Source organism: Corvus cornix, chromosome 15, assembly GCF_000738735.6.
Source record: "Corvus cornix cornix isolate S_Up_H32 chromosome 15, ASM73873v5, whole genome shotgun sequence".
Classification (NCBI taxonomy): domain Eukaryota; kingdom Metazoa; phylum Chordata; class Aves; order Passeriformes; family Corvidae; genus Corvus; species Corvus cornix.
Genome location: NC_046345.1, coordinates 12,576,299 through 12,598,129, shown reverse-complemented (window position 1 = coordinate 12,598,129; position 21,831 = coordinate 12,576,299). Strand labels below are relative to the sequence as shown.

Here is a 21,831-nt window from a genome sequence, read left to right as displayed (position 1 = left end):
TTCTAAGGAGTGACTCATGTCCCTGGTTAAAACCCTCGGGAGAAGATCGGGCTCCTCACGGCACAAGCCCCCAACCCCCAGCCAGATCCCGGTGGAATTCTGCCCCTGAGACAGCTCTGGGGTTTCCTGAGCGTGGTCACCACCCCTCTCCAACGCGGGACGGTGCGGGATTCCTCATTCCCCCACGGATGGATCCAGCACACGCAGCCAAGGCAGAGCTCTCGCCCTCTTTGCCTCGGCATCCTCAGGGATGTGCCAGGGGAAAACCGAGGATGATTTGTTCCCCCGAGTTCCTGTCCATGCTTTGCACTAGCACTTGTTGCCATAGTACCAACCACGGTGGCGAAGTTCTCCAGGGGCCTCCTGGGACCCGTTCCTTGTCCTACAAGGGCTCTGACTCTAATTCCGGCAGGATTCAGGTGGGGAGACGATGTGGAATTTTCTGCCTCCTGGATTTTGCTGAAGGGGCTGCCGGTGGGAGAGAGGCCGTTCCTCGGAAGCAGCAGCAGCCACATCATCCTCACCCCACCAGGGGTTTTTCCCCTTCCCCATGGGACAGCTCCTTTGGCCGAAGCAGCCCCAGCCCCCATCCTAAAACAGCTCTTCCCTGTGCCACGAGAGAGGATTCTGGTTGCCCAAGCCCCTGCTCCTCACGGCTGCCATTTGGGGCAGGCTGTCACCCCAGGGCCAGCTGGGAGGTGTCCCAGATGTAGCCGTGCTGCTCCACTTTGCTGCCCCTTGGGGACGAAGGATAATCCCTGCTCGGAAAACACTGAGCTCCCCTGCTTTTGAAAGCCGGGAAGAGCCGCACGTTTCCAGCACGTCTGAAAACACAAGCCTGAAACTCTGGAAAATGGGATTAAGACAAGCCTCCCCTAGAAGGGCATTGCTAGATCTCGTTATCATTTCAGGATCGTCACGGAGAGGAGAAACCACGGAAAGCATCTCCTTGGCACCATTGCCCCCGTTTTCATAGGGACACACACAGAACCCGCAGCTTTCCGCGCTGCACATCCAGAGCCACCATCCTGGTGACATCTGGGCTTCCCACAGCCACATCCCGAGGCAGACCCCACGGAGGGTGACAGCCCAGGGTCCCTTATCACACACGGCCCATCAGGGCTCATTTGGAACGAGCGTGATTTATCCAGCCTCAGCCAGACAGTGGCTCCCAGGCCTCTTCAGGACACAATACATTTATTTTTGGAGAGATCAGATTGCATCTATAGATTTGATTGAATGCACAGATACGACCGACCAGAGCAGTGGGAGTAGAACAAAGGCATCTGAGCTCCGCTCGGAGCCGCCTCTCCAAGCCGGCTCCTCGTTATCGGGGCTGGGTATCTTTAGGGAAAATTTTATGGTATCAACAAGTATCAAACAATATCCTCGTTACTCGGGAAAGGTAAATGCTAATCTGTGCGAGCTGAGCTCATGTGACTTATCAGTTACTAAAAATAGTTGTTTTCAGGCACTGATTTAGGGAATCTGGCAGATTTCCTAAGCCTTTGTACAGACACACCACTGAAACGGAAAAGACAAAATACACAAGCAAAGCAGCGGGGCGGGGGAGGGAGGGAGGAAAGATCTGACAGGGCCAAAATGGCCCCGAGGGCGAGGGAGGACCAAGCCCTCCCCATGAGCGGCCACACAACGTTAATTCCAAGTGAGGATTCCAAGGAGGATTCAGCCCAAACCCCTCTGCTTAAGATGGCCTCTCCCTCACGGCCTTCGTGCTGGCAGAGGGAATAAGCAGAATCCAGAGGGCACCAGGAATTGTCCCTCTCCTGGGCTCCAGATGGGGGGTGATGCCTCTCCCAGAGCGGGAGTAGGGAATTGCCCCCTCCAACCCCACGGCCGCGGGGGAAGCGGCTCCGCACCGGGAGTTTGTTTGCAAACATCGGCGCGTTTCAGAACTGCAGAGTCTGTGCCTGAGTTTGTGGCGTCTTTAAGGAAATATTCTGGGAAACACAAGCTGGGAGGAAAGAGAGGGAGGAGGAAATCGCTGATGCAAACCTGAATTCTTTAAATAAGGCTTCCCCACCGGAGACCTTGAACAGAAAATGATAACCGACAAAAGGTGCGGGTAGAAATTGCCGGGTGAGTGATTTCCCCCCTGCTCCCAAAGCCTCCCTGCAGCGTCTGTGTGATCATCCCTGTAGATTCCCGTCTGCCAGAGCCACTGGCACTCGGGAATGTGGGTGAGGAAGAGGAGCTGGTGTTTAAAGCAGCCGAGCCCCCGGCCGCTGCAGCTGCCCCTGCGATCTCCCCGTCTCCCGTGCCAGACAGCCCCTGCTCCCCCGGGAAGGAAGGAAGGAGACGCTTCCCCTCCATCTCGGTGAGAGGCGGATCCTCTCCTCGGGGACTCGGCAGAGCGTTGTCAAGTCGCCTGCCAGAATTTCCTCCCGACAGTCATAACTTGGAAGCGTTGGGAGAAAATGTCCGCGCCTGGGCTGTGGGTGCCCGGGGAGCCGAGGCAGGGACCCGGCGCAGGACGGGGCAGCGCACACCCACCCCGGCACCAGCTGTTCCAGATGTGCCTGCACAAAGATCTCTTTTCCCTCTGCTTTGCCAGTGAGAACCAAAAGCTTTCGGCTGCAAACCCAGCCGAGGCAGCCACAGGGCGAGCGGGGTTCGTCGCCTCTGATCCCTGCGGCAACAGCTCCCGCCCGCATTCCCGGCTCATCCAGAGCGACCTTGGTGTGCAGGCGGGCAGAGGGAAGGGGTAAGATCCAGACTGAGTCCCCGCTCGCCCTAAAGGACAGGAGCCAGCCATCAAGAGGACACCCCGAGGGCTGGAGCCTCGCTGGGGACTCTCTTCCCCGCCCCCCCCCTACCCCCCGGGCTGAATGGGGGTCTTGCTTCCACCCCAGCGCCCCGGGGACAGCGGGGACACCCTGGGGACAGCTGGCACATCCCGGCCCCGAGGGACAGGGCAAACAGCGAGGGCAGGACGTGGCGTGAGCCACTCCCCAGCCCAGCACGGGGCTTGGTGGCATCTGCAATCCCAAGCCCTCCCCGTCGGGGTCCGGAGGCTCGAGGGCCGCGGCGCTCGGGGCGGGCGGCGGCGGCCGCAGCGTTCAGCACCCGGGACAGCTCTGGCGAGGCGGGGAGATCGGCTCATCCCCCCGGGACACCGCCGCTGCCCCGGGACAATGCCCCCCGCCCCCAAACCGCCTTCTCCTGGGAAACGGCATCCCCGGGGAAAACTGCCCTCCACCCCGGCAGGCGGAAATTCTGCGGAAGCTGCCCCCTTGCCCTCCCCATAAACGCCCCTGCTAATCCCACTTCGGGAAAACCGCCGCTCCCGGCGCCCGCCCGCCCCGGCCCCGTTCGCTGCCCTCCCCGGGCAAAGTGCCCGCTGACCCGGGCTCGCTGCCCGCCTGCCACGCCCGCACTCCGTCCCCGTGTCCCTGCCTGCCCTCCCCCGGCCCGGGCACACCGTGTGCCCTCCGCCGGTGCAGCCCCCTCGCCCCTCCCAACTTGCTGCTCCGAGTTGCGGGGGAGGGAGGCTCTGGTTCCCGCAGCCGGCTCAGCGAGGCCACGGGGCGAGCCGGGCTCGGAGGCGCTGGAGGAACTTCGCGGGGTGCTGAGGGACCGGGGGGGACACCCACAGCGTGTCCCGGGGGTGGCGGGCGAGTGGGAGCCGCTTCTCGGCGCGGCCACCCGGAGCAGCAAAGCGGCTTTCACCGGGCAGGTCCCACGCGTGTGCCCCGCTCCGCAGAGCCCGGCTGCCCGCACCGGCAGGGCGGGGGTCCCGCTGTGCCTCCCCTTCCCCCGGCCAAGGGCACGGCGGAGCGGCGAGGCCCCGGTGCCCGGAGGCGGTGGCGGCGCTTCCGACGGGGCGCACGGTCCCGCAGCCCCTGCAAAGTTTCCCGGAGAAGCGGCGCCCGGCGCGGGGCTGGGGGGCACCTACCGTGCGGCGGAGAGGAGCCGTGCCCGGCCCCGGCCCCGCGGCCGGCCCCGCATCGCTCCCGGCGGCTCGGCACGGACGGAGCCCGGCGCGGCGCTGGACTCGGCAGGGCTGGCAGGGGGGGAGCCAGTCCTCGCTGCGCCCCTTTATCCCAGCATCACCGAAACGAATCCGCTTTGACGTCCAACCAGGGTTTTTATGGGTGTGGAGCGAGCCGGTGCAGCCCTCATTAGGAGCCACTCTGCTCTCCAAATCATACATCTTTTATATAACCTCATTTCCAGCGGGGCTTTTCTTCCCCCTCCCTCCCTCCCTTCCCTTGCCGGGGAGCATCGCCCACCTCCCCCCCAACTCCCCCACCAATTAAGGAGCTCAGAGACACCCCCCGGGCCCCACTTGTTGCTCGCAGGCTCCGCTTCACCCCCCGCGGGCCTGACTCAGCCTGCCCCGGGCGAGTGGGGGGCTCTGCCTGCCCCGGGGGGAACGGAGGGGCTGAGAGGTCCCCAGGTCCCTGCCCAGCCCTGCTGCAGCCCCCCACATTCCTGCTCCCAGGCAGGTTATGCTGCAGAAAACCCCCCTCTTTTCCTGCCAGCAGGAAGCCCCCCGTGGCTGCTCGGTGCCCAGGGCACACACCACCATTCCTTTGGGATCGTCCCAGCCCGGATCCAGGCGGCTCTGGGACAGCCTCAGCTGCCGGAGCTGCCCCTGGGCTGCACACGGGGCAGAGAACAAAGGGTCTCCTCACCCCATTTCCCCTCCTGACTCTTTATCTGCCCCCAGCACGGCCCAGAGCAGACCCAGGCTTGACATCAGTCTCGAGCCTTTGCGATTGTGCTCATTCCCATGGCAACAACAAACACACAATTATAGATATATAATATTATATAAACCGAGCGGGCTCTCGGGCAGGGGTGTGAGCTTCACCTGTTTCCAGCCTCCTCCCAAACCCAGGAGACAGCTCCCACTGGAGCAGGGAGAGGTGTCCTGAGCCTGGTGAAGACGCCCAGCCCGTGGGTGCCCGGCAGCTCCGGTGCCACCCAGCCCGGGCAGCCCCAGCGCCTCACCAGAGGCAGGCAAACAACACACGGCACAGCGGGCGATCCAATTACAGAACTTCCCACGGCGAGGGGGGAACGGAGCGGCCCCGCTCCTGCCCGGCGCACCAGGAGCTGTGCAGAGGTGGAGAGGACGGGCAAACGCAGCAGCGGAACTGGGGCTGCCTCCCCCGTTCCGCCCCTCCTCACAGAGACCAGGCTGTAGCACTGTCTGGGGCTAATGAAAACGCGATCCTGCCTATTTAGGGCCAGGAGGACTCATCTAAGAGCAGGGACATCTGCTCTGATCCACCGGGCAGGGAACGCTGCCCCGGGCAGCGAGGAGTGGGCACACACCGGTGACAAAGGACTTCGTGACCCAGGCGCAGGCTGGCAACGGGCAGCTCAGCCTGGGCTGGGAAAAGCCCAAACCCTTCTCCTTCCAGGGCTCACAGCTCGGAGCCTTAGAGCTGCAGGGCGCTGTGGGCTGGTGACGGTCAGGGAGGCTGGAGCAGTTTTCCTGGGATAGGGGTGCGGGCGGATGCAGGCGCACGCAGGGCTGGTGCCTGTGATGTCGCCTGTTTGAGGGGACTGCACCGCCAAAGCCACCCCAACACACGGCACGGGCTCCGGCCACCAGCACCTCCTGCTCCTCCTGCCAGCGAGGCAGATCCATCAGAGGAAGCCACGCGCTGACCCAGGGGAGCAGAGCTCCCCGTGCCGCTCCGGGACACGGCTTTGGAAGCGCAGCTCTCCCACCCACCACCCTCGGCGGGATCCCAGCCCAAGAACCGACCCAGAATCCCAGGGAACAGAGCCCTGCTCATCCCTGGGCCACATCCCCACAGGGCACGGCAGCGCCTCCTTCCCCCCGGGAAACCGAGTGGGACAACGCTCGGTTTGGGATCATCTGGAGCTTTGCTGCTGCCCGGAAATCCGGGTGAGCCAGGAGCGAAGTGTCCCTGCTGGAAGGGAGCCGGCGGCCTGTGCGTGTCCTGTGCTCCCCCTGCGCCAGGGAGGAGCCCCAGGTAGCCTTTCCCTCCAGCTGGAAGCCGTGAGTCAGCCGGGAAGGGAAGGCTTGGAGGCTCATAAACAACTGAGGAGGCAGAGGTTGGGCTGTGAATGGGGAAGGTGGAGCGAGCCCCTCCCCAGCACACCCGCACCAGCGAGCCCCTTCCCGACACGGCTGCCGGTGCGACAGCAAAGGGCTGCACCTTCCTCCCTCCAGCAAAAAGCGCCTGGGGACAGGATTTCTCCCCAGGGAACGTGTCCCTGTCGTCCCGCCTCATCCCCCTTGGGCAGCCCCAGGGAGCAGCCCCCAGCTCTGGAGAAGCCCCCCCATTCCCAGCCCAGCCGAGCCACTCCCGTCCATACAAGTTGCTTCCCCCTTTCCCACAGCTGGGAGCAAATTCAAGCGGCGCTGCCTGGCGAGTTGTCCTCCAAAACTGCTCGGGAGAGGGAAGAGCCGCCTCCCTGCCCCTCACAGCGCTGCTGCCCGGTTCCCCCTCTCCTCTGGAAGCCGCTCAGCGCCGCTCGCTGCCGGCCATATGCTGCCAGAGGTTAGGGATAGAAACCAAACATAAACCCAGCATTTAACGCCCAAGTTTCCTTCCCACCCCGCCAATCTCGCTCTTCCCCCTCTCCTGCCGCCCTTCTCCCTCACCCACCTCTCTCTGGGGACCGTGCCGAGGAGCTGGAGCTGGATCCCTCAGCCGGAGCTCCCAGCCCGCTGGGATCCGCCGGGAATGTGCCGCTCAGGATGCTCGGCTGTCCCTAAGATCCTCAGGAACCCGTGGCCTCGGCACGGATCACACACACAATCTCCCCGGCAGCCGCGGCTCGGGAGTTACTGGGCTGCTATTTCCACGCGGCTGGAAATGCGTGCGGGGGATTAAAGCCCGCGGACTAAAGCAAGGGCTGAACATATTTGTACTAAAGCTTTCGGAGCCGCGGAACCGCGCGCACACGCGCGCACCAGCTGATGGGGGGTCTGGCACTGCCAATGCGGCGATTTGGGACAAATCCCAGGATTGTCTGTCTGTGCTCCAGTTTAGAGCGAGCGCCGATGCTGGGCTTTGCCTGGAGGTGGCAGTGAGCCTTCGCTCTTTCCTTTTCCCCAGCCCCCGGCACAGCCTGGGAAGTCCCGGGCGCTCTGCCGGGCTGGGGAAGGGTTGCTGTGACCGTCACCACGGCTGGGAGCCGCTGGCCCCTCCGCAATCCCCTCTTTGCGGGCTCGGGGGATTCTCTGGCATCGTCCCCCCTGCACGGGGCAAAGGTCGGGGGTTCATCAAAGCCAGGTTTGGAGCAAAACTGGGCTTTGATCAAATCCTTAAAACCTGGGAGTTCACGGCCAGGGCAGCTCGCTTTTGAAACATCCCGGGGCCAGCTCCCAGCTTGTCCATCCCCGTGACATTTTTGGGGTGGGAGCTCTTTGCCCCCCACTTCCAGAAGCTGTCACAGCCCTCTGCGACCAGGCGGAGCTGTGACAACGAGAAATCTCCCAGCACAAAGCCCAGTATCCAACAAGACACCTGCAAACCCCACCAAAAGCCAGTTTTATGTCCCAAACCTCGCCGCCCTGGGGGGTCAGAGTTGGGAAACGCTGCTGGAAGGATTCCTCGGGAGCTCCTCTCCCCCTGCCGAGGGCACGAGGTGGGCGATGAAGGGCGATCTCTCTCTCTCACACGTGGGCGCACACGCACGCAGCAAATCTAATAAAAAGATATTAGTCCGAGAGAATTTGGCTCCTGGCATTCAACTATCTCGAGCTTCATACAGACACCAAAGAAATGAGATTATGGGAGCACACAAACAAGAAATTCCAGGGGGATGAATTCATGTTTCATCGCTGTTACAGGGCAGGGAAGGACCCGTCTGTCTTCCCTCGCGTTTCTTTTAAAATTCTACTTCAAAATATGAACCCTCTCCCTTCAAAATCACATTTCCTCCAGCCCCAAGCCCCACCACCTTCCCATCAAAACCCGAACTGCTCTCATTATCATTTTAAGGACGTGCTGAAGGGCTGACAAACGCCCCAAAGTTCAAGGACTCCTTGTAAACCCGGGGTGTAATTCAGATTTTTAAAAAACCCTGCTTTAAAACCTCGCCTGGCAGCCTGAAAAGGGGCTCGAGACACTCCTTGGTTATTCAGATGCAAACCCTGTTTTGAAGCACGAGTGTGTGAGCTGAGCCATCCCCAGCAGCTGGAGTTTCGGGGCAGATGCTTCGCAGCAGCAGCAGCAGCAGAGCTCCGCGGCTCCACTGGAATCAGCAGAATCGAGATCATTAAAGCCAGCTAAAACCAGCCAGTTCCCAGGATTTTGTGCCATCTGAGTCCCTATTTCCAGTCCGCTCCTTTTCCAGTGGGATCGGGCCCCCCGATCGGCCCCTTTGAACCTTTAGATCCGTTCTTGGCATAGCTGCAAACCAGGAAAATCACTCTCGAGTCAACCTTAAACAGGAAATTCAGAGATTTAAATTAGTGGGGGTTTTTTCCCAATGAGGTGACACATTTCTGAGGGCTGTAGGTTAAAGACTCTTTTGAAAAGCTCCGAATCCTTAATCTGAAGTGAAAAGTTCTCACTGGAGGACCTCGGGGTGGGTGGTGACGAGCGCAGGAAAGGGCCCCGCGTCAGCCGGGGCTGTGGGTAAAAAGGGCCGGGGAGGAGAGGCGAGGGCTGGAGCAGCCTGACGAGCCTGGTAAGGCAAATCTGCAGAGCCCTCGCTGCAAAAACCAGCACAAAGCAAACCCAAAAGCACGGGAACAGCTGCTGCCGAGTCCTTCGTTTCTAAAGAGGAGCAAGGAGGCAAAAATAATAGGACAAAAATAATCCACCCCGCAGCAGCAAAGCCCCTCGGTGCAGCCCCGCAGGGTGGGGGTGGGAGGAGGCTCCAGTTCCCTGCTCCCACCTCAATAAAACAGGGAATTCAGGCACCCCACAGGGAGGAGACAGCGGTGAGCCCCTCCTGAGGGCAGGGTGAGGTGGGATTTTGGGAAGGAATTGTTCCCTGGGAGGGTGGGGAGGCGCTGGGATGGAATTCCCAGAGCAGCTGTGGCTGCCCCTGGATCCCTGGCAGTGTCCAAGGCCAGGTCGGAGCAGCCTGGGATGGTGGGAGGTGTCCCTGCCCATGGGAATGAGGTGGGCTTTAAGGTCCCTTCCCACCCAAACCATTCCATGATTCCATATCCTGGCTTCTTCCAGCCGGGACGGAGCAGCAAAGAGCAAGGAGAAGGTGACGGGGGGGAAGGTGAATCCCAGCCCCAAATACAGCCCAGCAAAATAATAATAATAATGACAATAACAACAAAAAAGCCTTGAGTGAGGCTCACCTCTAACTCAGCCCCATTTGGCTGATTCCAAACAGCTGCCGTGGATCTTTCCCAGCCCAAATCCCAAAAAAAAAGGGGGGACAAACAAGAACTCAAGAGACAAAGCTGTGGGAATTCCCCCCTTTTCTTCCCCAAACCTGACAAAAACCCTCTGCTCAGCCTTCCCACCAACTGAGGAGAGGTTTGCAGGTGCTGTTCCAGGAATTTGGATTTATTTCTGGCACGGCTTTTATGGGATACTGAAACTGCTGGAATCTGAAGGTGTTTAACAGCTCCTTCCCAGCCAAGAGAAGGAAACCCTGTCCTAACCCACTCTGCTTTGAGCCAACAAACGCCAGCCCGGCCAGGAGAGCTCAGCACAGAGCCCCAGCAGCAGGTTTGGATACGCCAGGCCCCAAAAAAGATTTTAAAACTCAGCATTCGGCTTTTTGGCCACCTCCAGGCACAGCTCAGGGGTTCACCTGGGAGAGGTTCAACAGCCAAATCCCGCCCCATGTGCAGCCCCTGGGACTCCGGGCTCCTGGGAGCAGGACTGGTCCCAGTTATGGGGGGGAACTGGGGCTCAGCAGCTCACTGGGGTCACCCCGGGAGCCCCTCCAGCACTGGGCACCCCATCCCTGCGCAGGGTTGGGATCTCTAATGAGGTGGATGGAGATTTTGTCCAAAGCATCCCTGACATGCCCTTGTGAGATCCCACAGGTGGATTTCAGCCCAAATCGCAGCTCCCTGTAGTTATCCCACCCATTCCAGCCACCCTCTTCCCACAGCTCCCAAACCCATCCTATTTCTGAGGTCTCCCATTGAATTTAGCGGGATTTGTCAGGATGAGGCAGAGGGATAAAGCTCGGCTGGATGCGCCCTGCTCCCATAGGAAAGGGACACCAAAGGGATCCCCAAAAAGAAAGTTCCCCAAAACCTTCCAAAATCTTGGTGCTGTTGGAGAAGGGAGATTGTGCCTGTGTTTAAAATCCGGAGGATTTCCCCCTCTGGATACATCCGGAGGGTGGTGGCAACTCCACCAAGGGTGGAAGTGCTGCCCAGAAATCCCAAACAGCTGCTTTTGGGGGGGACTAAAAGATGTTTTCCTCCAGCCATGGATAAATCCTAGGCAGGGACAGCATTCCTGATCCCTGGAAGTGTCCAAGGCCAGGCTGGACGGGGCTTGGAGCACCCGGGATAGCGGAGGGTGGGTGGAACGGGATGAGCTGTGAGGTTCCTCCCATCCCAAATCATTCCATGACTCCATGCTGGGCACGCACAGATCTCCCCGATCCCACAGGCCGGACCTGGATCCGGGTCAGTTCGCAGCAGGAGGAGGTGAAATCCTGGGATATCCTGGCTCTCCATGCCAGGAAAACACGGCAGGGGCCCCACCTGGTTTGATTTCCAGGCTTTCCTTGCACCTTAACGCCCTCCAGCTCTTGGGGATGGCTCATTCCAGGCTGGAATATTCCTGGGGAAAAGCCTGGGTGGGAGGGTGGAGCCCCACAGGCTGGACAGACCCAGCCCCACAATGTTTTTCTGGAAGAATCAGGAACAGGAGGGAGGAGAGGTGCTCAGGAGAGCCAGCATCCAAAACACTCCATTTTTAATTTAATTTTATTATTTTATGTTCTGTTATGTTATTTTTTTTATTTTTTAATTTTATGTTATGTTATTTTATGTTTTTTATTTTATTTTATTTTTTTTTATTTTATGTTATTTATTTTATTTTATTTCATTTTATTTTGTGGGTTTTTAAAATGTTATTTTATGTTATTTTATTTTATTTATTTTTAAATTTTATGTTATGTTATGTTTTTTATTTTATTTTATTTCATTTTTATGTTATTTATTTTATTTTATCTCATTTCATTTCATTTATGTTTTTTTTAAATGTTATTTTATGTTATGTTATTTTATGTTATGCTATTTTATTTCATTTTATTTCATTTTATTTTATTTTATGTTTTTTAAATGTTATTTTATGTTATTTTATTTTTATTTTTTTCTGTTATGTTATTTTTAGCAATGTTATTTTCCCCTCCTCATCCCAGGGCGTTTTGCAGCAGGAGCAGCTGATGGGCTGGAAAAGGGCTGGCAAGTTGGGAGCTGCGAGGTGCCCATCCATGCAGCCCAGGGGAGGGATTGGAGGTAAAAATGCAGTAAAACGGGAAAAACAACCTCACAAATAACCAGGCCAGCCAAGCACTGCCCCATGAAAGGCTGGAAAACAACCAATTCCTCCCCAATTTCCATTTTAAAAATGGGAAGCAAAGGATCAGGGTCAGCCCCCAGCTTCGCAGCACCCCCGGGGCCGAACTTCCAAGGGAAAAATAAAAATATCCCAGCACTTCCCTGTTGTTCCTCACGTGGCTGCTGGATGAGAGGCAGGGGTTCCATGGGACCACCAGGAGCAGGGGGAGGCTGGCAAACTCTCACCCCAATGCCAGCCGCCTGGGGCGGCCAAACCAAAGCTCCTGTTTGCCGCCGAGAGAGACAAAATCCGAGCGAGAGAGACCAGGAAGGAAAGGAACAAACCCCGGACACGACCGGGATGGAGCAAGAAAGGGGCTGGTACAAAATGCTGGATCTCTCCCTGCTCCTCGGGCTGCACGGAGCATTCCCAGCCCCACTCTGCTCCCCAGGGAGGCTTCGCACGCCAGAGTGAAAAGAGACGGATTTGGGAAGTCTGGGGACACCCGCGAGCGGATGGGGGAGGGAGGAGGGAGTGGGAATGGCAGAGACTGGGACTGCACTGGGGCATCGCTGGGACCGGTACTGGGAGTGTGGGAGAGATGCATCCAGTGGGATCCCAGCACAGGAGGGACCTGGAGCTGCTGGAGGAGTCCAGAGGAGGCCACGGAGCTGCTCCAAGGGCTGGAGCCCCTCTGCTCTGGAGCCAGGCTGGGAGAGCTGGGGGTGCTCACCTGGAGAGGAGAAGGCTCCAGGGAGAGCTCAGAGCCCCTTGCAGGGCCAAAGGGGCTCCAGAGAGCTGGAGAGGGACTGGGGACAAGGCATGGAGGGCCAGGACCAGGGAATGGCTTCCCAGTGCCAGAGGGCAGGGCTGGATGGGATATTGGGCAGGAATTGTTCCCTGGGAGGGTGGGCAGGCCCTGGCACAGGGTGCCCAGAGCAGCTGTGGCTGCCCCTGGATCCCTGGCAGTGTCCCAGGCCAGGCTGGACATTGGAGCTTGGAGCAGCCTGGGACAGTGGGAGGTGTCTGGAATGGGATGGGATTTAGGGTCCTGATGATCTTTGAGCTGACCCCAATCCCTGCCCTGGATTTTCACCTGAACCCCCCAGTTTGCCCAGGCCAGGGGTCACATTCTCCTCTGCCCTGGCCTCACTCCAGTGCCAAAGGTGTCCCAGGGAAGAACCGGGACAGGATCGGAGCTGCCCCAGCCCCGAGGATGACCACACATCAGGAGGCTGCTGACTTTTCCCTGCTGAAGTTACAAACCAGAATAACCCCCCTTTGGACGCCTCTCGGTGTTAATTCCACTCTCCCACAAAGAAATCCCTGCCTCTCCAGAGGCTGTTCTCCGGTCTCCCTGTTTCCCCTTCCTAAGAAGCCTCTCCCACCTTCTCCAGACTCTGGAGTGATAACACCACCTCAGAGGTGCTTTTCCTGCTCTCAGGGTCCCATCCTGGGACATCTCAGGGCAGCCTCTGGCCCCGAGCTTCTCTCCCCGGTGCAGGAATGAGCCACAAGAACCAGAGCTCCTCAAACCTTCGGTGAAACCAAGAGAGAGGAGGCTGAACCAGGCTCCCCCTCCTCTTTTTCTTGCTCTCTCTTTATTTTTTTCCTTCTTCCCCCCCGCCTCTCTCCCCGACCTCTTATTCCCAGTGGCCAAGAACATTTAGTCTGGCCGGGAAAAGGAAATCTCATTACAGAATTACAGTTCATTTAGCAGGTCCCACTGGAAGCCCTGCAATAACCACTGGCTTCCTAACAGGATTAGCCGGTGTCTGAACCTCCCGCTCTCCCTGCAGGCATCTCCCTGCCCCAAAAACCCCAAAAAAACCCCACAGAAAACCACGATTCAGGTGGATGCAGGGAAGGGAAGATTGAGGGGAGCCGAAGGATTTGTTGGTGTGAAGGTGGGCACTGCCAGCAGAGGTTATCCCAGAGTTACCCCAGAGTTATCCCAGAGTTATCCCAGAGTTACCCCAGCTTCTCCAGCTGCAAATCCCACTCAGCTTTGCTGTCTCGACCTGTCCATTCCCCCGCAGTGGTGTGAACTGGGGAGGTCAATGTGGGACACACCAGGAACACCCTGGATCCCACAAGTGCCGCTCCTGGAAGCTGCTTCAGCTTCTCCTGGCATCAGTCTTGGAGTCTGCGCGGTTTTTGGTTGGACACGCCAATTCCTGGCATCAGCTCTTGCTAAGAGGGTGGGAAAATCTAATCCAGAGGAGAAGGTGAGGAAAACACCAAATGATGCTGGGCCAGAACAGCCCAGAGCAGCTTTGGCTTCAGTGAGGCTGAAACCTCCCTGCTCCTCCCACCCCCATCCCCACTTAGAACCAGGAAAAGTGGGCAAAAGAACGAGAAACTCAGGAGCAGGATTCGCCTGGACTGTCTGTTTTTCAGAGGAGGGAGAGGTTTAATCAAAAGGAATTGGGATATTCCCATGAAATTCCTAATCTATTAAATTCCTACCATAGAATATTCCTATAAAGTAAGAATACTCCTATTAATTACTAAAACAGGACGTTTTTTGACCAAGTTGGCCAAGCCTGGGCTCTCGTGGCCTTACTCCATCACTCCTCATCCTCACCCCATCCCTCCTCTGCTGACTGCACCAATTTTCATGGGAAAAAGGGGGATTTATTCCCTGCACCCCTTTGTCCGGCAGGGCCCCAGGACAGCCGAGAGCTCTGGGGTCGCTCCCTGTGGTCACTTTGTGGGGACTCTCCATGGAGCAGCCTCTGGATCGGGGCAGGACCCATTTAGGGTGTCCAGGGACACCCCAAAACCCACAGAGAGACCCTTCCCAGATCTCCATGCTTTTATCCGAGCGCGTTCCCCACGGGGCCCACGCTGCCAGGTTAGGAAACGACATAATTAATGCACACGTTAATTGAAGGGTTGAGGTTCAAGGGTTGCCACCCACTGCAAAAACGCACCCAAAGATCCGAGCCCCCGAGTCTGCCTCGGGATAATCCTTCAGCACACGCGGAGTGGGATCTATCGACAATAATAAATAGCAATAATAGTAATAATAAATGGTAATAATAAATGGTAATAATAAATAGTAATAGTAAATGGTAATAATAAATGGTAATAGTAAATAGTAATAATAAATGGTAATAATAAATAGTAATAATAAATGGTAATAATAAATTGTAATAGTAAATAGTAATAATAAATGGTAATAATAAATAGTAATAATAAATGGTAACAAGAAATGGTAATAATAAATTGCAATAGTAAATAGTAATAATAAATGGTAATAATAATTAAGAAATAATAATAAATAAATTGATATAATACTACTACTACTACTGATAATAATAATAAAATAAAATACAAAGTGTGTTCTCAGCAAGGGGTGGCCACACTTTTGGGGTGGATAACTCTGGGATGGAAGGGGGGTGTTAATTATAATTAGGCTAAAATCAACTGAATTCACCCCTGGAGAGTTCATCCCTCGTGTGAGAGCTGCTCTGAGCTTTATCAGCTCCAGGGTCCCGTCAAATTCCCCTCCCTGCAGGGATTTCAGAGCCTGGCCTGGTGTCCCCACTCTGCTCCACCCTCTCTGCTCCATCCCGAGAGAGTGCTTCAGGCTGCAGATTGCGTTTGTGGGGAACCATCACGGAACAGGTTTTGGGGACGCTGACCCCATTCCATCCAGGGAGCAGCAGCTCCATTTCCCCCGGCATTCCTGCGCTGTTATAAACCGATGGTTCCCGTTAAAACGTGAATTTATTTCCCGGTTTTCCCGAATTCCACCAGGGCAGATTCCCCACCCCATGGAGCTCCTTGAGGACCATGCCCACGGACCCCACGCGGGGTGGGAGCCCCGGGAGGTGCTGGAGCCCCCACAGCCCCGGCGCTCCCACCTTTGATGCTCTGAACGAGCTGGGGATGGCTGAGACGCAGCATTAGGAGGAAATGAAAGGCCAGGGTGGGTTGTTTTTCTCAGGGATGAGCCCTGCAGCTCCCACGCTGTTCCAGCCAAGGTTTTCCAGCGTTAACAAGACTTCGTCTGGAGCTGCAGGGATGGGCTGGCCCTGGAATCGCTGTGTGGGCAGGGGTTAAGTGCTGGGGGCAGCAGCAAGAGGAGTTTGGGCTCGAAGGGCGCCAGGGAGCTCCCCGTGAAGGCAGCAGGGATCCCGGAGGGCAAAGCCTGGGGTGAAGACTGTGGGAAGGGAGGAGGGAGGGAGGGAGGATGCAGAGAGCAGGGGAAGTTTCCCTCACGGACACTCTGGAATTCAGCTCGCAGCAGCTCCTGAAGCCAAGAACTGAGGCCAGAAGGGACGAGGCGTTTCTGGAGCTCATGGGAGCACAGGGGCTGGGATTGTCCTGCCGGGAGGGTGCAAATCCCTGCTCCAGACCTTCCAGCACAGCTGGATCCTCCCTGGAGAGGGGAGGACAGATGACCCCTGTCCAGCAGCGAGGATGGGCAGGGAAGGGGCAGCCTGAGCCCTTCCAGAGCTCCAGCCCAAGGACCTCATTCCCTCAGCCCAGAAATCCCCGTGGTACCCCTCACCGTGGCTTTGGGGAGGGTTTTCATCCCCTTTTCCCTGAGCTGGCCCAGAGCTGTGAGTGCCCTGCCTCCCCCCGGCCCTTCTGCAGGGCCCCCTGAGCACCATTCCCAGCACCGCTCCCTCCTTCCACTGGCAGGACAGGAATGGCACTGGGAGAACTGGGAATGGGCAAATCCGACCTTTCAGCAGGGCACGACAACCCAGAGCATCACGCCGGGGGAGAAGGGGGCAGCAGCTCCTGACACCCAGAGCGTCCCTGCGGCTTCGTCCCCACCCCTTTCCCGTTTCCCCTCTCTCCTTGTTTGTTTATTTGGCCATCCGAGCCTCCAGCAGCAGCCACGGGGTCTGGCAACCCAAAACTTCCCCTGGGGAAGAAGTTCTGGCATCCAGCGGCCAAGTCGGGAGACTCTGGAAAGTTGCTCCGAGCCTGTCTCATCTCAGGGCTTGACATATCGCCGCTGTCCATTTCCCTTCCCAAGGAAATCTGATTTGTTCCAAAGTTTATAGTTTCAGTGACCTAATCCCAGCATAGCTGTTCCTGTTTCCCTTTAATTTACTGCCGCAGCTCGTATTAATTGATGGATTGCAGAGGGTTTGAGCCAAGCTAATTGTTTTAGGGGCAGAAAAAAGAAGGAGAAAGAAAGGGAGATGTGAGGTCCCTTAGTGGATTACGGAGGGATTCGGAGGGGGAAGCGGCGGCCACTGGGAAAAAGCTCCGAACAGGAGCGGCCGTCTGGAGGCTCTCCAGGCTTGTGCTTGCTGCAGCCGGGAACACCTTCCCTGGGATGACCTTGGAGCAGGAGAGGAGGGCTGGGATGGTTCACCCCTCTGGCTCTGCCCTCACGGAGCTGCTCCTGCCCCTGGGTGATGCTGGGGACCAGGGGAGCTCCCCGAGCCCAGGGAAAAGGGAGATGTCACCCGTCATCCAGCAGGGATGATGGAGCAAATCCTCCTGGGAGCCGATCCCACCCGTGAGGGATGTGGCAGGCACTGGGAGCTGCCAGCAGGGATTTATCAGGTGGAAATCATGGCCAGTGGAGCTGATCCCTTCCCGGGAGAGGGGAACGGTGCTGCGGATCAGGAACAGCAGCTCCTGTGAGACCTCACTTAAGCCAGGCCTTGGACAGAGTCCTGTAGTGTCAGAGAATGGAATCCTGGATTGGTTTGGGTGGGAAGGGACCTTAAAGCTCATCCCATCCCACCCCGGCCATGGGCAGGGCCACTTTCCACTGTCCCAGGGTGCTCCGAGCCCCAATGTCCAGCCTGGCCTTGGGCACTGCCAGGAATCCAGGGGCAGCCACATCTCACCACCCTCATCCTAAAAAGCACCTTCCTTGTATCTCATCCAAATCAACCCTCTCCCAGTTCAAATCTGGGAGATATGAGCCTTGTCCAGTCCCATGGAATCCTGGGCCAGGAGAGGAAATGGAATCTCCTCTGCCTTCCCTCATCTCCCTGCCCCCATCCCTTCCATCCCTCCTCTCCATCCCATCCCTGGGAGAACCAAGGCAGAAGCAAAACATGGACCTCTCCAGGCAGCGGAGAATCCTTCTGAAGAGGGGGTGCACGGAGGGGACGCCCCTGGAGCAAATCCCAGCTCCCACGAGTCCCCAGCACCCTCTGAACCACGGCATCACCAAAGTATTAAAGTTTTCCAGGCGAGGATCTCTCTCCTTGTTCTTTCCCTGGCCAAACCCCCTCCCTTCTCCATAAATCAGCCCAGGCTCTTTCAGCACCGCTCTCGCAGAGAGGTTGATTTACTCAGGAGCAACACAGGGAGTTTCCAGATTCACACTAATTGCTCTCCCAAATTACTTAATAGTTGAAATTGCAGTCCTCTCTTTGGAAATCATCTCAGACAGCTCAATAAAAAACTATCAGCGGAGAGACAACTGCAAATTGATAAAGTCTTTGAGACGAGGGTAATATCATTGTTGTCTGGCAAATTTATTCCGCTGAAGCCCAAACGAGGAGGATAAACAGCCTCGCTCGGCGAGGAAGACACCGCCCGCTCCCGAGTTGCTCAATTTTCTCTTCCAGAGCTGCTCTGATTGCTCGGAGAGAGAAGAGGCAGCGCTGCTGAAACCAGGCAGCCACTGCAACGCCCGCGAATAAATCGCTCCAGCCTTTCCCTCGCCGAGGAGAAACAGAATTGACAAGAAATAGAATAATAATTGTAATAATAACAACAGAAGTGCTTGTGCTGGCTCTGGCGGGAGGCAGGGGCTGCTGCTCCCCTCGGGGCTGTGGATTCGGGAGCTGGCTGGTGGCCATCGAGCTCCCGCGGGGCTGAAATTGTCACCCAGGAGGGAAGGGGAAAACTTGTTTCATTTTGGCCGCTTCCCAATTTCCCGGCCGCTCCGGGGTGGGAGGGGAGGGAGGGCACAGGGGGGGCTGGGCAGGGCTGGGGGTGCTGCTGGTGGGGCACAGCCCCATCGAGGAGGCTTCAAAGGGGCAGGACCGAGCGAGGGGGGATTTGGGGGGACGCTGTGCCCAGGACGGGCGCACTGGGAGCGGCTCTCCTCTGCCGTGCAGCGTTTTGGGGCTCTCCCATTTGGGGAGCTTCTCCTCTGCCGTGTGATTTTGGGGCAAGAAGGAGCTCAGGCTCCTCATCCCGCGGTGACCCCGCATGCTGACAGGGACAGCCCTCCCGGGCTCCCCGTTCCCACCCAGCCGTGGCTGTGGCGCAGCCCCCTGCCCTCTCGGAGGCCAAAAAAGCCGCTCATTTCTTCTGGTTTTAAATCCATTTCTGGAAGGTTTGGCAGGAGGGCGGTGGGGTGGTCGTTGTCACCACTGACTGATGGGCAGCGGTTCAGACCCACAAACTCCTTCCCCTGCCATCCCCAGCTCAGGGCATCACACCAGAGACAGCAACGAGAAACTCCTGGCCTTAAATGCAAAATACTCAACGGAGAGGCCCAAAACCCCCCATTTTTTTCCCAGAGAGCAGCGTGGGAGCGAGGGGGTTACGAGGAGCCGCTGCCCAGCACGGTGGCCAGAAGCCGCAGGGATTTGAGAGCCGGCCCGGCCGATGGCTGCCATCTGCTCCTGGCACCTCGTGTCACTGCCGGAGCCCGACAGCGCCCGAGAGCGGCGAGAAAACAATCCCAAACCCCAGCCAGCCCCCAAAGCAGCCCCAGCCCGCGAGCCCCCGCCGGGGGAATCGGGGCAGCGAGCGGGGACACATTCAAGCTGCTGGAGCCCTCCGGGGTGTTTAAAGAGCTGTGAAAGCCTCACGGCCAGGGCCGTGTCCCCCTGTCCTTCGTGGGGTGACAGCCGGAGGGCGGGGAGGAGGCTGGGGGGTCCCCCGTGCAGCCTCCCCCACTTCTGGCACCCAAGGGTGCCCCAAAAAGCAACAATTCCCTGCAGAAACCCCAGCGCCGAGCGATTGCCCCGGGGACCTGCGGGAGCTCCTGGCGCTGCGGAGGGCGGGCTGAGGTGGCAGTGCCCCGTTAAAGGGCACTCGCGCGGCGACCCGCGGGGCCGCGGCTTTGATGCCACCCCAGGCGCGGGGAAGAGCGGGGATCCATCCCCATCCCTCCGGGAAGGCGTCCAAGGGAGCCCGGCTTGGCAGAGCGGGCAATTAAAGGCAGGACCGGGCGAGCGGCGGCGCAGAGCCGCGGCTGCCACGTCCGGGTGACCTCGGAGCCGCGGGGGAGAGCGGCCGCGTTTCCTGACCCACATCCCAACCCCCCCTCGGGGCTCGGGGAAAGAAAAACCCTTTAAAAAAATAAATAAAAAGAAGTCTCATTCATCATTCAGCCTCTGTTTGTTTTCTGCACTCCGCTAAGCTCAAACAAGCAAAACAGATTAGCTGGGCTCATTTGTTTCCTACTTAATTACACCTCTTCGCTGCTGATGTAATATTTCAAGATTTGGGTTGCTAGGGCTGAAAATCCACCTGCCCCCTCCCACACCCACCTTGGCTTTTCATTCCCATCATGAAAAAGCCCAGATGGGGATTTTTTTCGGAAAAAACTCCCCTAATTATTGAGGAATTCAAGGCTCTGAATGCAGAAGCTGCCAGCGAGCGCTCAGGTTGTCAGAAGCAGATGGACGCCAGCTCCAGCTTTTGATCACAGGCTCGGAACCCCTCCCCGAAAAAACAGGGAGAAGGGGGGGAAGGACCCCCGCATCTGCAGCCGCACACGGCCGCGGATAACTTTAGTCATTCCCCCTCCTTCTCCAGGATTGCTTTGGCATCAATAGGACTTCCCAGGAAGCCGGAGCAGCTGCGGTGCCGACGCAGTTCGCAGGATGAGCTCCGTGCTGGAGGAAGGAGCGCACGCCTCCCCGCAGGAGATGCTTCCCTTCCCCTCTGGATGTTTTTCCTCCTCCCCTCCCCACAGCCGCACCCCACATCCCTGCAGGTGCCCGAAATCTGCTGTGCTTTACCCAAAGCAGAGCACGGCCCTGCCAGCCCGTGGCACGGAGGAGACGCCGAAGGTCCCCCAGGCGCAGCAAGGTGGACCTGGGAGGGGCTTTTAAGGCTGTCGGTGCCTAAAAGGGTCCTGCAGACCCCAGCCAGGAGGGAGCTGCCGACCTGCTCCGGGTGCTGACGGCATCCCCAGCCCACCCCGGCAGGGCCAAAGGTGCGTCCAAGGCGAGGAACAGGTGGAGCAGGCAGAGGGTTGGAGATTGGGAATGATCCCCCTGGGATTCCCAGGCTGAGAGACCAGCAGGGAGATGAACAGACCCCCCCGATCCCATCCCGAACAAACCATCCTGGAAAACTGCGACTCCCGCTTCGCTGGCAACCAGAGCCATTCCCACTCTCCGGGCCGCGCAGAGCCACCCCCACGGCGTGTCCCCGCCGCCCCCAGCCTTACTTGTGTCCGGAGAGAGCCGCGGAGAGGCCACCGGGGCATCGCGCCCCGCTCGCCCCCGCCGCAGCTGCCGCCTGGCCGGGGCCCCGCTCCCTCCGCCCCGGGCTCCGGGTCCCGAAAGGAAGAGCAAACAAAAGGCACACACCGAGGCCATGGCTCGCCCAGAGGCAGGGGCTGGCCGGAGCCAGGGGAGGAGGCGCTGGGCAGCGGCAGGAAAAGGGCTCAGCCGGCGCTGGAGCTGCGGGAGGGCTGCGTGAGCCGTGCCCAGCCGGCTGCGCGCTCCCCGCCGGCTTTCCCACGGTGGCATTGCCCCTCGTCGGGTCCGGCTGTGTCCTTGTCCTCTCACCCTGCTCATCGGCCCAGCCGGGACATCCCCTGCGCCTCGCCAGGGTTGGGACGGGGGGAAATCGCTGATGCCTTGGGGGTGACCGGAATGCCCGCCGGGCACTGGGCACCTGGCACCGGCCGCAGCCCCCGCGGCCACCGCGGCTGGCGGAGGAGTTGGGTTATTCAGTAACTTTTAATCTCCCCAGCTGGAAGCTGCTCCACGCCTGCATAACCACAGCTTCCAGACGAGTTTCGGGCGTTTAGGGGGACTGGGGGTTGGGAAGGAGGGCGAGCATGGGAGACGCTCCGGGGTTCGGTTCCAAACATCCAACCCACGGGAAAAGCAGGCAGAGCCCAGCAGCCCCTCAGGGCCGCGGGCACGGGCGGTCGGGATTTTCCCTTCCCCAAAATGCTTTTCCCAAAGGTGCAGAGCAGGGAAAAGGGCGTTCCCACCCCCCAGCCGGGCCAGGCCAGGCCTTTCTGCCCTAAACCACAGGAATTTTATCCGTCTGTAAGGAAAGGTTGATTTTTTAACCCACCCCCAGCGGAGCGGGCAAGGAGTCCTTGACGCCGCAGTGGGATTTTGTTTGAGGTTGATCGGGAGATAACGGCGCTCTCCCGGCGTTTGGAAGGGTTTTCCATTGATTTTTCTCGGCTCCAAAGGGAGGGAGAGCAGAAAGGCACATCCAGGCTCCTCACCGCGAC

At 58.3% G+C, this 21,831-nt stretch overlaps 1 protein-coding gene across 4 annotated transcripts in view; it reads right to left on the bottom strand.

Annotated features, from left to right (window-relative positions):
• The window catches only part of NOS1 (nitric oxide synthase 1), a 68,310-nt gene extending 47,033 nt beyond the window's left edge, over positions 1–21,277 (bottom strand). For 2 of the 4 annotated variants that reach the window (XM_039560778.1, XM_039560781.1), the window contains exon 1: positions 6,615–6,934. The gene's annotated coding sequence lies outside the window, so the exon portion shown is untranslated. Of the gene's footprint in view, positions 1–3,916; positions 3,977–6,614; positions 6,935–20,802 lie in introns of those variants that run through there. The other 2 variants (XM_039560779.1, XM_039560780.1) reach the window with 2 other exon arrangements.
• Positions 21,278–21,831: the final 554 nt, after the last annotated feature.